The following is a 15,262-nucleotide window of genomic DNA, read 5'->3' as shown; positions in this document are numbered from 1 at the left end:
TAAGCCTTTGGGCAGCGTCCTCCTCCTTTTGTGTCCTACCTGATCTGGCACCTCCATTACTGTGAACCCATGCTATGCATCTGAGTGAACATAACTTGCCTAATCTCCATGCTTCATCCAGTGACTGACTAAGCATTACCTTGTACTCATACTGTGCTGTGTGATCTCCATGCTCCCCTCCAGTGACTAAGCATTACCTTGTACTCATACTGTGCTGTGTGATCTCCATGCTGCATCCAGTGACTAAGCATTACCTTGTACTCATACTGTGCTGTGTGATCTCCATGCTCCATCCAGTGACTAAGCATTACCTTGTACTCATACTGTGCTGTGTGATCTCCATGCTCCCCTCCAGTGACTAAGCATTACCTTGTACTCATACTGTGCTGTGTGATCTCCATGCTCCATCCAGTGAGTGACTAAGCATTACCTTGTACTCATACTGTGCTGTGTGATCTCCATGCTCCATCCAGTGACTAAGCATTACCTTGTACTCATACTGTGCTGTGTGATCTCCATGCTCCATCCAGTGACTAAGCATTACCTTGTACTCATACTGTGCTGTGTGATCTCCATGCTGCATCCAGTGACTAAGCATTACCTTGTACTCATACTGTGCTGTGTGATCTCCATGCTCCATCCAAGTGACTAAGCATTACCTTGTACTCATACTGTGCTGTGTGATCTCCATGCTGCATCCAGTGACTAAGCATTACCTTGTACTCATACTGTGCTGTGTGATCTCCATGCTCCCATCCAGTGACTAAGCATTACCTTGTACTCATACTGTGCTGTGTGATCTCCATGCTCCCCTCCAGTGACTAAGCATTACCCTGTACTCATACTGTGCTGTGTGATCTCCATGCTCCCATCCAGTGACTAAGCATTATCTTGTACTCATACTGTGCTGTGTGATCTCCATGCTCCCCTCCAGTGACTAAGCATTACCTTGTACTCATACTGTGCTGTGTGATCTCCATGCTCCCATCCAGTGACTGAGCATTACCTTGTACTCATACTGTGCTGTGTGATCTCCATGCTCCATCCAGTGACTAAGCATTACCTTGTACTCATACTGTGCTGTGTGATCTCCATGCCCCATCCAGTGACTAAGCATTACCTTGTACTCATACTGTGCTGTGTGATCTCCATGCCCCATTGTAAGGAAACGCGGAAAGGCCGCCGTCTCTCGAGGTGAGGCGGCTGTTTCCGCGTCCAGCATGGCGTCACAACGCGGAAAAAACACTGCATGCCGCATAGGCAGTGCGGCGGAATCCGCATTGGTAACGGCGGAATCCGCATTGGTAACGGCGGAATCCGCATCAGAGGCGGCCCCCGTACTAGATACATTGCATGACAGTACTGGTGTGGCTGGGACTGATAGTCCACCAAGATTCAGACTTACACGCGCGCGAGCACAGAGGCAGAGTTTAAATAGCAGTTAGAAGGGTGTCGGCTGACCAGCATGGTCAGCTGACAAATTCCTCTGCTCTCATTGGACCAGCAATTAGGGAGGTCCTGGAAAGGTCCTAGAGTATATATACTGCTGGTTGTTCACTTGCTCTTTGTCTGGCGTGCGATCACATATGTGGGAGCACCCAGATCCGTAGTCAGATCCGCAAGTGTGCCGGGACCAGCTGGAGCTGTAATCCTACACTTAGCTAGATTCTGTTGATAGCTAAAGTACTAGTTTGATTGTGATAATATGTTATGACTTTTGCCTGCCTTGACTATCCTCCTGAACTCTGATCTTGTACCTCGATATTTCTGATACTCTGTTGCCGAACCCCGGCTCGTTCCTTGACTCTGTTTCTGCCTCCTGATTTTGTACCCCGATATATATCTGATACCCCGTTGCTGAACCCTGCCTGTACTTTGACTCCGCCTTTGCCTCCTGATCTTGTACTTTATCTGTCCGTGTGTGTACGACCTGGCTTGTCCGACCTCGAGAACCGACCTTACTGTTAGAGGCGGTTCCTCGTTCTGTTAAGTGACCCTTCCGCCAGAGGGTTACTTTCAGTATATCCTTCCCGCTGGCAGCCTGACTCCTCCCGCCTTGGAGAGCTCAGGTTTGCGGAAGGAATCTGTACAGTACGCCTTACTGTACTGAGGCCCTGTCCTCTAAGTGTTACTGTTACACCAAAACACTACACTCTACTCAGGTGAACAGAGGTTAGCTAGTATATCGGATTATCAGTGATACTGCAGATCACGTATAATCTGGTATACATCTGTATTCCCATTGATTCTGCAGATCACTGGTAATCAGATCCTCTCTGTGCTTCACCGATCGTTACAGAACGCCAGACCAAAAATGCAAATGGACGCACACACTGACCGTCTGAGCGCACTTGCCACTTCGGTGGAAAACATCAACCAAGTGCTGGGTAGCCACAAGACTATGATTGATGTCCTATCAGGCTCTGTGCAAACCCTCCAGACGTCAGTTGATTCAGTGCGATCCTCTCCTAGTGCTGACATACGTATGCCAGTACCTGATAAATTTTCCGGCCACAAGTCTGACTTCCGGAATTTTAGGAGTAGAGTGTTGTCATACTTCGAGCTGAGACCCCGATCCTCGGGGACTGAGACCCAACGGGTCATATTTATTAAAACTTTGTTAACCGGTGATTCCCAGACCTGAGCATACAATCTGTCTCCCACTGATACTGCTCTAACTTCGGTGGAGGAATTTTTTAAGGCCATGGCCGTAATATACGACGACCCTGACCTTGCGGCTACCTCTGAGCGCAAGCTCAAACTTTTGCGGCAAGGTAGAGGCTCAGTCGAGGATTACGCGGCAGAATTCCGCAGATGGTCGGTCACTGCCAGATTTGATAATTTTGCCCTGATGGATTACTTCTTGTCTGGGTTGTCGGAGGAGGTCTCCGATTTAATGTTAACTTTGCCCGAACCCAGGACAGTCGATGAGGCCATCACATCGGCCATCCGAGTCGACCGTCGATTACGCCATCAGAGGCAAATTCGAGGCAGTCACCGTGTAAGGGCGACATCCTATGCGGCACCTTCTGCTGCACCCTTAGTAACACCGTCTCCCTCTGTCTCATCCCCTCCGGCCTTGCCTCCACCCGAACCAATGCAGATTGGTCGATCGAAATTGACCCAGGTGGAGCGAAGGCGGAGGATGACGGAACAGCTGTGCCTATATTGTGCAACAGCAGGGCATAGGGTGCGAAACTGCCCTAACAGGTCGGGAAACGAGTTTGCCTAGGAGTAGTGGGGGGTGACACCCTGGGCACACAAATTTCACCCCTTAAAGAGAAAAAATTACTTCTCCCTTGTACAGTTACATGGGAGGATAAATCTGTATCCACTGAAGCTTTTATTGACTCTGGCTCAGCGGCTAATTTTATGAATTTCGAATTTGCTCAGGAGTTGGGTCTTCCGCTCACTCCCGTGAGACCCCCCATTCAGGTCACAGCAGTGGACGATTCCCCTCTGCAACGGAATCGTGCTCTGTCGCAGACTCCGGTGGTGAAGCTCACCATAGGGGTATTGCATGGGGAACAGTTACAATTTTTTGTGTTACACATGTCAACCTCCACTATTATCCTAGGCATGCCAGATCCATTCACCACAAATAGACTGGGCCACGGGCCAGTTAACCTCCTGGTCTCCCCATTGTTTTCAGCAGTGTTTGGGGAAGTTAACATTGGGGCAAACCAGAGTTCAGGTGGAAGGTGTACCAGACCAGTATGCTGAATATTCGGATGTATTCTGCCCCAAAGCAGCCGATAAATTACCTCCACATCGCCCTTTCGATTGTCCCATTGATCTCCGTTCTGGTTGTGTACCCCCCCGGGGTCATTTGTACAATTTATCGGGACCCGAAAAAGTGGCTATGCAGGAGTACATCAGGGAGAATCTGGCCAAAGGTTTCATTCGCCCGTCCCGGTCGCCTGCTGGGGCAGGCTTCTTTTTCGTAAAAAAGAAAGACGGAGGCCTGCGGCCCTGCATCGATTACCGCGGTCTCAACAAAATTACAGTAAAGAATCGCTATCCGCTACCCCTGATAGACGATTTATTCACTCAGATCACGGGCGCCCAGATCTTTTCTAAGCTGGATTTACGGGGTGCGTACAACCTGGTACGCATAAGAAAGGGCGATGAGTGGAATACGGCCTTTAGTACACCGGATGGGCATTACGAGTACCTGGTGATGCCCTTCGGGTTATGTAATGCCCCGGCCGTTTTCCAAGAACTCATCAACGAGGTCTTCAGAGAGGTGTTGGGGAGATTTGTTCTAGTCTACCTAGACGATATTCTTATTTTCTCCAACAATCTCTCTGAACATAGGACCCATGTGAGGTTCGTTTTGAACAAGCTAAGGCAGAACCTTGTGTACGCAAAAATAGAAAAGTGTATCTTCGAAGTAACATCTGTCGCTTTTCTGGGGTACATAATATCCACCACAGGCCTGTCTATGGATCCTGCCAAGGTCTCCGCTGTTCTGGAATGGCCTCAGCCGGTAGGCTTGAAATCTCTTCAGCGGTTTCTTGGCTTCGCCAACTATTATAGAAGGTTCATAAAGGGTTACTCTACGGTCATTTCGCCACTTACCAGTCTCACCAAAAAAGGGGCAGATACCACTCACTGGTCTCCTGAGGCGTTACAGGCTTTTGCCACCCTGAAGGGCCTATTTTGTTCTGCACCCATCCTCAGACATGTAGATACATCTTTTCCATTTATTGTTGAGGTGGATGCCTCGGAGGTCGGGGTGGGGGCTGTGTTGTCTCAGCGATCTGGCTTGCAGGGTAGAATGCACCCCTGTGCTTACTTCTCCCGTAGGTTCTCCCCTGCGGAAAGGAACTACGATATTGGCAACAGAGAGCTTTTAGCCATTAAGTTAGCTTTCGAGGAATGGCGACATTGGTTAGAGGGAGCGGAGCATACGGTCACGGTCTACACTGACCACAAGAACCTAGAGTACATTGAGGGGGCTAAGAGGTTGAGCCCTCGTCAGGCTCGTTGGTCATTATTTTTCTCTAGGTTCTCTTTCATTATTACGTACACCCCAGGTAGCAAAAATGTCAAGGCGGATGCTTTATCCCGGTGCTTCGAGTCAGAGACAGCACAGCCCTCCATTCCAGAGACTATTATTCCCCAGAGGTTGGTACTAGCTGCAACTGAGACTTGGGAGGATTGGAAGGGGACGTTAATTCCCTTTCAACAAGACATCCCGGAAGGGAAGCCCGCAGGGGTGCTGTTCATTCCGCTACCGTTCCGTCTCCAGGTTCTAGAGATGTTCCATGCACATAAAAATGCTGGGCATCCTGGGGCATCTAGAACACAGGATCTGGTAGCCAGATGCGCCTGGTGGCCGTCCTTGGCAGCAGATTGCAAGGAATACGTGAGGGAATGTGCGATTTGTGCCAAGAGTAAACCCTCCCGGCTGGCACCTGTGGGTACCTTGCAGCCTTTACCCACCCCGAGTGAGCCATGGACTCATTTGTCCATGGATTTTGTGGGTGAACTTCCTAAATCAGAAGGTATGTCGGTCATTTGGGTGGTAGTCGACCGCTTCAGCAAAATGGCCCATTTCGTGCCCTTGAAAGGACTCCCCTCGGCCCAGGAGTTGGCTGACCTGTTTATTACACATGTGTTCCGGCTGCACGGCATTCCGGAAAACATAGTGTCGGATCGGGGAGTCCAGTTCATTTCTAGATTCTGGAGGGCATTCTGCCAACAAATGGGCATGAAGCTGTCATTCTCATCGGGCTACCACCCACAGACCAATGGGCAGACGGAGAGAATCAACCAGTCATTGGAGCAATTTTTGAGGTGCTATGTTGCGGAGACGCAGAGCGACTGGGTCAAGTTTCTGCCCTTCGCGGAGTTCGCACAAAACAATTTGAAAAGCTCCTCCACCGGATTCTCTCCATTCCAGGTTGTGTCTGGTAGATTGCCCAAGTTCTCACCATTGCCAGTGGCCTCCACCCCGTTTCCAGCTCTGGAGGCCTGGCAGAGGTCTTTTAAGGACATTTGGCGTACGGTGAGAAATAGTTTACAAAAGGCGTTTCTTACTCAGAAGGGTCAAGCTGACAAGAAACGTTCAGTAGAGTGGAGCTTCCAGCCAGGAGACTTGGTTTGGGTGTCCACACGTCATTTGGCCCTGAAACAGCCCTCAGATAAATTGGGCCCCAGGTTTGTCGGTCCATTTCCGGTAGTAAAAAAGATTAATAATGTTACGTATACCGTCGATCTTCCCACCAGCATGCGGGGGGTAAGGTCCTTCCATGTGTCTAGGGTTGCCAGGTGTCCGGTTTTACACCGGACAGTCCGGTTTTTGGCCCCTGTGTCCGGTTTAAAAAAACATGCTAAACCGGACAATTAAGTTGTCCGGTTTTAGAGCCCCCCGCAGCGCAGGAGGAGAACAGCGCAGCAGAGAGAGAGCTGGGAGCAGCGGTGGAGAAGGGGGGCAATCTCCCCCCCCCTTCCCTCACCTTAGGGTGCTCTCTCTCCCCCGCTGTCTCCTCCAAAATGCTGTGCAGGCTGGCGGGTGGCTGCGGGCGCAACTTACTTCTGTGTCGCTCCAGCGCCGGAAGTTCGGGTCCCGCAGCCGCTGAGAATCTCATTCATGAGCCGGACAACACTAATCAGTCTGAATAGTGTTGTCCGGCTCATGAATGATTCGGATCTTTGATCCGGATCTTTTTTGAGTCAAATCTCTCTCAGCGGCTGCGGGACCCGAACTTCCGGCGCCTGCGACAGAGGTAAGTTCCGCCCGCCACCCGCCAGCCTGCTGCACATGATGGAGGAGACAGCAGGGGAGAGAGACAGCACCCTAAGGTGAGGGAAGGCAAGGGGGGGGAGATTGCCCCCCCTTCTCCACCGCTGCTCCCAGCTCTCTCTCTGCACTGTTCTCCTCCTGCGGGGGGGGGGGGGGGGGGGGCACCTGGCTACCTATTCCGGGCACATATACCCCCTGGCTACCTATTCCGGGCACATATACCCCCTGGCTACCTATTCTGGGCACATATACCCCCTGGCTACCTATTCTGGGCACATATACCCCCTGGCTACCTATTCTGGGCACATATAGCCCCTGGCTACCTATTCCGGGCACATATACCCCCTGGCTACCTATTCTGGGCACATATAGCCCCTGGCTACCTATTCTGGGCACATATACCCCCTGGCTACCTATTCCGGGCACATATAGCCCCTGGCTACCTATTCCGGGCACATATAGCCCCTGGCTACCTATTCTGGGCACATATAGCCCCTGGCTACCTATTCTGGGCACATATAGCCCCTGGCTACCTATTCTGGGCACATATAGCCCCTGGCTACCTATTCTGGGCACATATAGCCCCTGGCTACCTATTCTGGGCACATATAGCCCCTGGCTACCTATTCTGGGCACATATAGCCCCTGGCTACCTATTCTGGGCACATATAGCTCCTGGCTACCTATTCTGGGCACATATACCCCCTGGCTACCTATTCTGGGCACATATACCCCCTGGCTACATATACTGGGACATTTACACCCCTGCCTACATATACTGGGACATATATACCCACTGGCTACATATACTGGGCACATATATCCCTGGCTACATATACTGGGAACACTGGCTGTTTGTCATTATGTGCATTTACTGGTGAAAAGCTGTCTCTTATTATGTGCATTTACTGGTGAAAAGCTGTGTCTTATTATGTGCATTTACTGGTGAAAAGCTGTCTCTTGTGCATTTACTGGGGAAAAGCTGTCTCTTATTATGTGCATTTACTGGGGAAAAGCTGTCTCTTATTATGTGCATTTACTGGCGAAAAGGTGTCTCTTATAATGTGCATTTACTGGTGAAAAGCTGTCTCTTATGTGCAGTTACTGGTGAAAAACTGTCTCTTATGTGCACTGGACCAGTACTACTGGTGAGGACAGTTAGTGACATGGCTATGTACTCTGTAATGTGCTGCAGAAGATGTCAGTGTGATATAAATACTATAAATTTTTTTTTAAAAAAAGCCCATTGCTTAGCCCCACTCTACATAAAAGTGCGCTTCTGACCCCGCCCCTAACTCCACCCCTAACTCCACCCCCTGTCCGGTTTTCTCCATCAGCCGACCTGGCAACCCTACATGTGTCCCTTCTTAAACCAGCAGTCCAGGTGGGTCCCACTCCTCCTCCTCCCGTGTTGGTAGATGCCCAACCTGAGTATGAAGTGGAAAAAATATTAAATTCTCGCAAGGTACAAAACTCGGTACAGTACCTCTTACATTGGAAAGGGTCAGGGCTGGATTTGTGGGCAGGCCAAATAGGCCTGGGACTAGGGCGGAGCTTAGGGAGGGGCGGGTTAACAAACAGGTAGTGTCCCAACAGCTGCCAAAGTCATCCACACATTGCCATGTTGTCCGCAGCCGCCCCCCGCATTGCTCTGCACACAGTAGCATGTCTGTGTGTGCAGTAGCGGCGCCGGCTGCTTAAAACATGGACAGCTTTAGTTTTGCAACAGAAGGAGCAGACTCGTCTTTAAAGACGAGCCTGCTGTCATTTACTGGTAGTGCCTCCGCCCCCGCCCCATATTTAGTTTCGGACAATCACTTCTGTGGATTCAGCATGAGGAAGTGCCAAAGCTGTGTCTCGATTGGTGGATGGCTGGTGCTGGGACCTGATTGGTGGAGACTGCAGGCGGATTTTCTGATTGCTGCATGTGGGAACTGGGAAGCTCATCATGGACTCTGGAGAAGGTACAGAATGGCGGGCAATGGGAGACGGGGGTGACACACGGCAGATGACTTCAGCAGAACAGGCAAGTGAGTGACTTGCCATGATGCAGCTACTATGCATACAGAGGCTCTAAGTTCTCTCCTCCCCACTTCTGTATTTGCAGACAGCGGCAGTGAGGCCATGGCTGCTCCAGGAGGAAGAGGAGAGAGGCAGCCAGCTGACAGGGAACTTAAGTGATAAACCTCTAACTAGCTCTGCACAGGAGAGAGGTAGTATCTATCTGATTGCGTTTTGGAATGTGACACTGACAGGCTGTCTGGCTGAACGATCCTCCCCCCTCTCCCTCCGTGAGCTGACAATACACCATTCTTTCATCACAGGATACAGGGGTGAGAAGGGAGACAGTGCAGGGTGCCTGCTTTTTCTTGTTCTCTAGCAAGAACTGTATGGTTAGTTTGTGGGCAGGGAGGCTAAATGGCGTACGTTAAAAAGGGGCGCTGGGAAAAAAGGGCGCCATGTTTTTAACGATAAGCATGGATAACGTTTAAAAATGTATTGTACTGTATTTCGTTTAAAATTAATGTTTTTTAAAGTTATAAATCATTAAATAATGTGCATTAAATCGGCAATTGTAAAAACGTTAATCTTTCGTTTAAATACTGAAACGTATAATAACGTTTAAAAAAAAAAATTACTAAGTAACCCTCCCTGTACCTACCCCTAACCCCTAGACCCCCCTGTTGATGCCTAAACCTAAGACCCCCCCTGTTGGTGCCTAAGTAACCCTCCCTGTACCTACCCCTAACCCCTAGACCCCCCTGTTAGTGCCTAAACCTAAGACCCCCCCTGTTGGTGCCTAAACCTACTGTTTTTCGTTTAAAAATAATGTTTGAAAAAAAATATTGTACTGTTTTTCGTTTAAAAATAATATTTAAAAATGTATAAATCATTAAATAATGTGTAATCATGAGAAGCAGTAATAAAACATTAAGTCTCCGGGCGCCGCTTTTAAAACGTTATTTTTCTCCGGCGCCCTTTTTTCCTATCGGGCGCCCATTAAACGATATTTATTATAGGAGTGAATGGCGGCGCCCGATTTGTCCACTAGCCTCAGGCGCCCGAATTTACTGTTACCGGCTAAATGATACTAATCATGAACAGCATAGCAGTGTAATTACACTTGTGTATAACTGTACATATGCATACAAAACTTTCTTTTACTCTGTCTCCATGCCCTTTCTCTAACTTTCTCTGCACCCCCTGCCCTCTTTCTATCTACCCTCTCTATGGTAAGTGCTTTGTGTCCACCTGCATCTTTTAACCTCTGCCCACTCTTTACTTTCTATTCCCTTTCTGCCCAGCCTCACTCTTTTTGTGCCATCTTTCTCTCTCTGCCCTCAATCCCTTCCTCCCTCTTGCTCTCACAGCCATCTTGCCTACTGTGGACCCTCTACCTCTCAAAGGGATAACAGTTGAAGCGGAGCATACTTGCAGGGGAACATTATTGCTGGTGACACTATAAGGAGAGCTAGATCTGGGGGACTATAAGGGTAGAACTGTGAATGGGGGCTCTACAAGGGAGAGATATACAGGGGTACTGTTAATGTAATTACCGTATGTATTTTATACTGTATATAGCACTATTTTCTTAAAGAGAACCTGAACTGAAAATAAAAAGTCAAGATAACCATACACAGGTCATACTTACCTCCCGTGTAGTCCACTCCTCAATCTCTTTCTCCTCTCCTGCACCCTGTTTGTCCACTGTGATCAGTGGATTTCTCTGTCCTCCATTTTAAAATTGGCCATTACCCCCTAACAGCTTCCTGGTCAGCAGACTGTTAAACTGTAATATCACCCACTTGAGCCATAGAGAAACATGGACATTACCTTGCACATTCAGTTGTAACTGACAGCTGCTGATATATAACTGACAGCAACTGGTATATTTCAGTTCTGACAAAATATTGTCAGAACTGGAAGGGATCACTGTAAGAAGAAAATGGTGAGCTTCTGAGAGTAACTGACGGTGAGGTAAGATGTAATATTCATTTGCAGCTATGTCATGTGTTTATTTTAAAAAATTTTCCTCGCTTCAGGTTCCCTTCAAGCCTTTTACAGAGTACATAGTCATGTCACTGACTGTCCTCAGAGGAGCTCACAATCTAATCCTACCATAGTCATAGCCTAATGTCCTACCATATTATTATTATGTATTTATATAGCACTGACATCTCCTGCAGCACATTACAGAGTACATAGTCATGTCACTGACTGTCCTCAGAGGAGCTCACAATATAATCCTGCCATAGTCATAGTCTAATGTCCTAACATATTATTATTATTATTATTATTATTATTATTATTATTATTATTATGTATTTATATAGCACTGAAATCTTCTGAAGCACTTTACAGAGTACATAGTCATGTACCATAGTCATAGTTTACTTAGTATGATTGGAGGATGTGGGGGAGGGGGGAATATAAATACCACAGCCTGGTACATTGCCAGTCCATGTTCTGTAATGCAGTCTATCATATATAGAGCTAAAATACATGTGTAGGCTCTATTTAGACTCTGAAGGGGCGGTTGGAGAAATTTGGCCTAGGGCGGTGAAAGGTACAAATCCGGCCCTGGAAAGGGTATGGCATCGAGGAGAGGCGATGGGTACCTGGGAACCGTATGCATGCGGATGAGTTGGTGAGGGAGTTTCATGCCTTACACCCCGAGAAACCTGGTAGGAGTTGTCCGGAGTCCACTCCTCGGGGGGGGTACTGTAAGGAAACGCGGAAAGGCCGCCGTCTCTCGAGGTGAGGCGGCTGTTTCCGCGTCCAGCATGGCGTCACAACGCGGAAAAAACACCGCATGCCGCATAGGCAGTGCGGCGGAATCCGCATTGGTAACGGCGGAATCCGCATCAGAGGCGGCCCCCGCACTAGATACATTGCATGACAGTACTGGTGTGGCTGGGACTGATAGTCCACCAAGATTCAGACTTACACGCGCGCGAGCACAGAGGCAGAGTTTAAATAGCAGTTAGAAGGGTGTCGGCTGACCAGCTGGGTCAGCTGACAAATTCCTCTGCTCTCATTGGACCAGCAATTAGGGAGGTCCTGGAAAGGTCCTAGAGTATATATACTGCTGGTTGTTCACTTGCTCTTTGTCTGGCGTGCGATCACATATGTGGGAGCACCCAGATCCGTAGTCAGATCCTTAAGTGTGCCGGGACCAGCTGGAGCTGTAATCCTACACTTAGCTAGATTATTGATAGCTAAAGTACTAGTTTGATTGTGATAATATGTTATGACTTTTGCCTGCTTTGACTATCCTCCTGAACTCTGATCTTGTACCTCGATATTTCTGATACTCTGTTGCCGAACCCCGTCTCGTTCCTTGACTCTGCTTCTGCCTCCTGATTTTGTACCCCGATATATATCTGATACCCCGTTGCTGAACCCTGCCTGTACTTTGACTCCGCCTTTGCCTCCTGATCTTGTACTTTATCTGTCCGTGTGTGTACGACCTGGCTTGTCCGACCTCGAGAACCGACCTTACTGTTAGAGGCGGTTCCTCGTTCTGTTAGCGACCCTTCCGCCAGAGGGTTACTTTCAGTATATCCTTCCCGCTGGCAGCCTGACTCCTCCCGCCTTGGAGAGCTCAGGTTTGCGGAAGGAATCTGTACAGTACTCCTTGCTGCATTGAGGCCTTGTCCTCTAAGTGTTACTGTTACACCAAACACTACACTCTACTCAGGTGAACAGAGGTTAGCTAGTATATCGGATTATCAGTGATACTGCAGATCACGTATAATCTGGTATATATCTGTATTCCCCGTGATACTGCAGATCACCGGTAATCAGACCTCTCTGTGCTTCACCGATCGTTACACCCATCCAGTGACTAAGCATTACCTTGTACTCATACTGTGCTGTGTGATCTCCATGCTCCATCCAGTGACTAAGCATTACCTTGTACTCATACTGTGCTGTGTGATCTCCATGCTCCATCCAGTGACTAAGCATTACCTTGTACTCATACTGTGCTGTGTGATCTCCATGCTCCCATCCAGTGACTAAGCATTACCTTGTACTCATACTGTGCTGTATGATCTCCATGCTCCATCCAGTGACTAAGCATTACCTTGTACTCATACTGTGCTGTGTGATCTCCATGTTCCCCTCCAGTGACTAAGCATTACCTTGTACTCATACTGTGCTGTGTGATCTCCATGCTCCCCTCCAGTGACTAAGCATTACCTTGTACTCATACTGTGCTGTGTGATCTCCATGCTCCATCCAGTGACTAAGCATTACCTTGTACTCATACTGTGCTGTGTGATCTCCATGCTCCATCCAGTGACTAAGCATTACCTTGTACTCATACTGTGCTGTGTGATCTCCATGCTCCCATCCAGTGACTAAGCATTACCTTGTACTCATACTGTGCTGTGTGATCTCCATGCTCCCATCCAGTGACTAAGCATTACCTTGTACTCATACTGTGCTGTGTGATCTCCATGCTCCCCTCCAGTGACTAAGCATTACCTTGTACTCATACTGTGCTGTGTGATCTCCATGCTCCCCTCCAGTGACTAAGCATTACCTTGTACTCATACTGTGCTGTGTGATCTCCATGCTCCATCCAGTGACTAAGCATTACCTTGTACTCATACTGTGCTGTGTGATCTCCATGCTCCCCTCCAGTGACTAAGCATTACCTTGTACTCATACTGTGCTGCGTGATCTTCATGCTCCCCTCCAGTGACTAAGCATTACCTTGTACTCATACTGTGCTGTGTGATCTCCATGCTCCCATCCAGTGACTAAGCATTACCTGGTACTCATACTGTGCTGTGTGATCTCCATGCTCCCCTCCAGTGACTAAGCATTACCTGGTACTCATACTGTGCTGTGTGATCTCCATGCTCCCATCCAGTGACTAAGCATTACCTGGTACTCATACTGTGCTGTGTGATCTCCATGCTCCCCTCCAGTGACTAAGCATTACCTTGTACTCATACTGTGCTGTGTGATCCCCATGCTGCCATCCAGTGACTAAGCATTACCTTGTACTCATACTGTGCTGTGTGATCCCCATGCTCCCCTCCAGTGACTAAGCATTACCTTGTACTCATACTGTGCTGTGTGATCTCCATGCCCCCCTCCAGTGACTAAGCATTACCTTGTACTCATACTGTGCTGTGTGATCTCCATGCTCCATCCAGTGACTAAGCATTACCGTGTACTCATACTGTGCTGTGTGATCTCCATGCTCCGCTCCAGTGACTAAGCATTACCTTGTACTCATACTGTGCTGTGTGATCTCCATGCTCCCATCCAGTGACTAAGCATTACCTTGTACTCATACTGTGCTGTGTGATCCCCATGCTCCCATCCAGTGACTAAGCATTACCTTGTACTCATACGGTGCTGTGTGATCTCCATGCTCCCATCCAGTGACTAAGCATTACCTTGTACTCATACTGTGCTGTGTGATCTCCATGCTCCCCTCTAGTGACTAAGCATTACCTTGTACTCATAGTGTGCTGTGTGATCTCCATGCTCCCATCCAGTGACTAAGCATTACCTTGTACTCATACTGTGCTGTGTGATCTCCATGCTCCCCTCCAGTGACTAAGCATTACCTTGTACTCATACTGTGCTGTGTGATCTCCATGCTCCCATCCAGTGACTAAGCATTACCTTGTACTCATACTGTGCTGTGTGATCTCCATGCTCCCCTCCAGTGACTAAGCATTACCTTGTACACTACTCATACGGTGCTGTGTGATCTCCATGCTCCTATCCAGTGACTAAGCATTACCTTGTACTCATACTGTGCTGTGTGATCTCCATGCTCCCCTCCAGTGACTGACTAAGCATTACCTTGTACTCATACTGTGCTGTGTGATCTCCATGCTCCCATCCAGTGACTAAGCATTACCTTGTACTCATACTGTGCTGTGTGATCTCCATGCTCCCCTCCAGTGACTAAGCATTACCCTGTACTCATACTGTGCTGTGTGATCTCCATGCTCCATCCAGTGACTAAGCATTACCTTGTACTCATACTGTGCTGTGTGATCTCCATGCTCCCCTCTAGTGACTAAGCATTACCTTGTACTCATAGTGTGCTGTGTGATCTCCATGCTCCCATCCAGTGACTAAGCATTACCTTGTACTCATACTGTGCTGTGTGATCTCCATGCTTCCCTCCAGTGACTAAGCATTACCTTGTACTCATACTGTGCTGTGTGATCTCCATGCTCCATCCAGTGACTAAGCATTACCTTGTACTCATACTGTGCTGTGTGATCTCCATGCTTCCCTCCAGTGACTAAGCATTACCTTGTACTCATACTGTGCTGTGTGATCTCCATGCTCCATCCAGTGACTAAGCATTACCTTGTACTCATACTGTGCTGTGTGATCTCCATGCTCCATCCAGTGACTAAGCATTACCTTGTACTCATACTGTGCTGTGTGATCTCCATGCTCCCATCCAGTGACTAAGCATTACCTTGTACTCATACTGTGCTGTGTGATCTTCATGCTCCCATCCAG

This window comes from Hyperolius riggenbachi, chromosome 7, assembly GCF_040937935.1.
Source record: "Hyperolius riggenbachi isolate aHypRig1 chromosome 7, aHypRig1.pri, whole genome shotgun sequence".
NCBI classification, from domain to species: Eukaryota; Metazoa; Chordata; class Amphibia; order Anura; family Hyperoliidae; genus Hyperolius; species Hyperolius riggenbachi.
Note: the sequence above shows the minus strand (reverse complement) of the source record.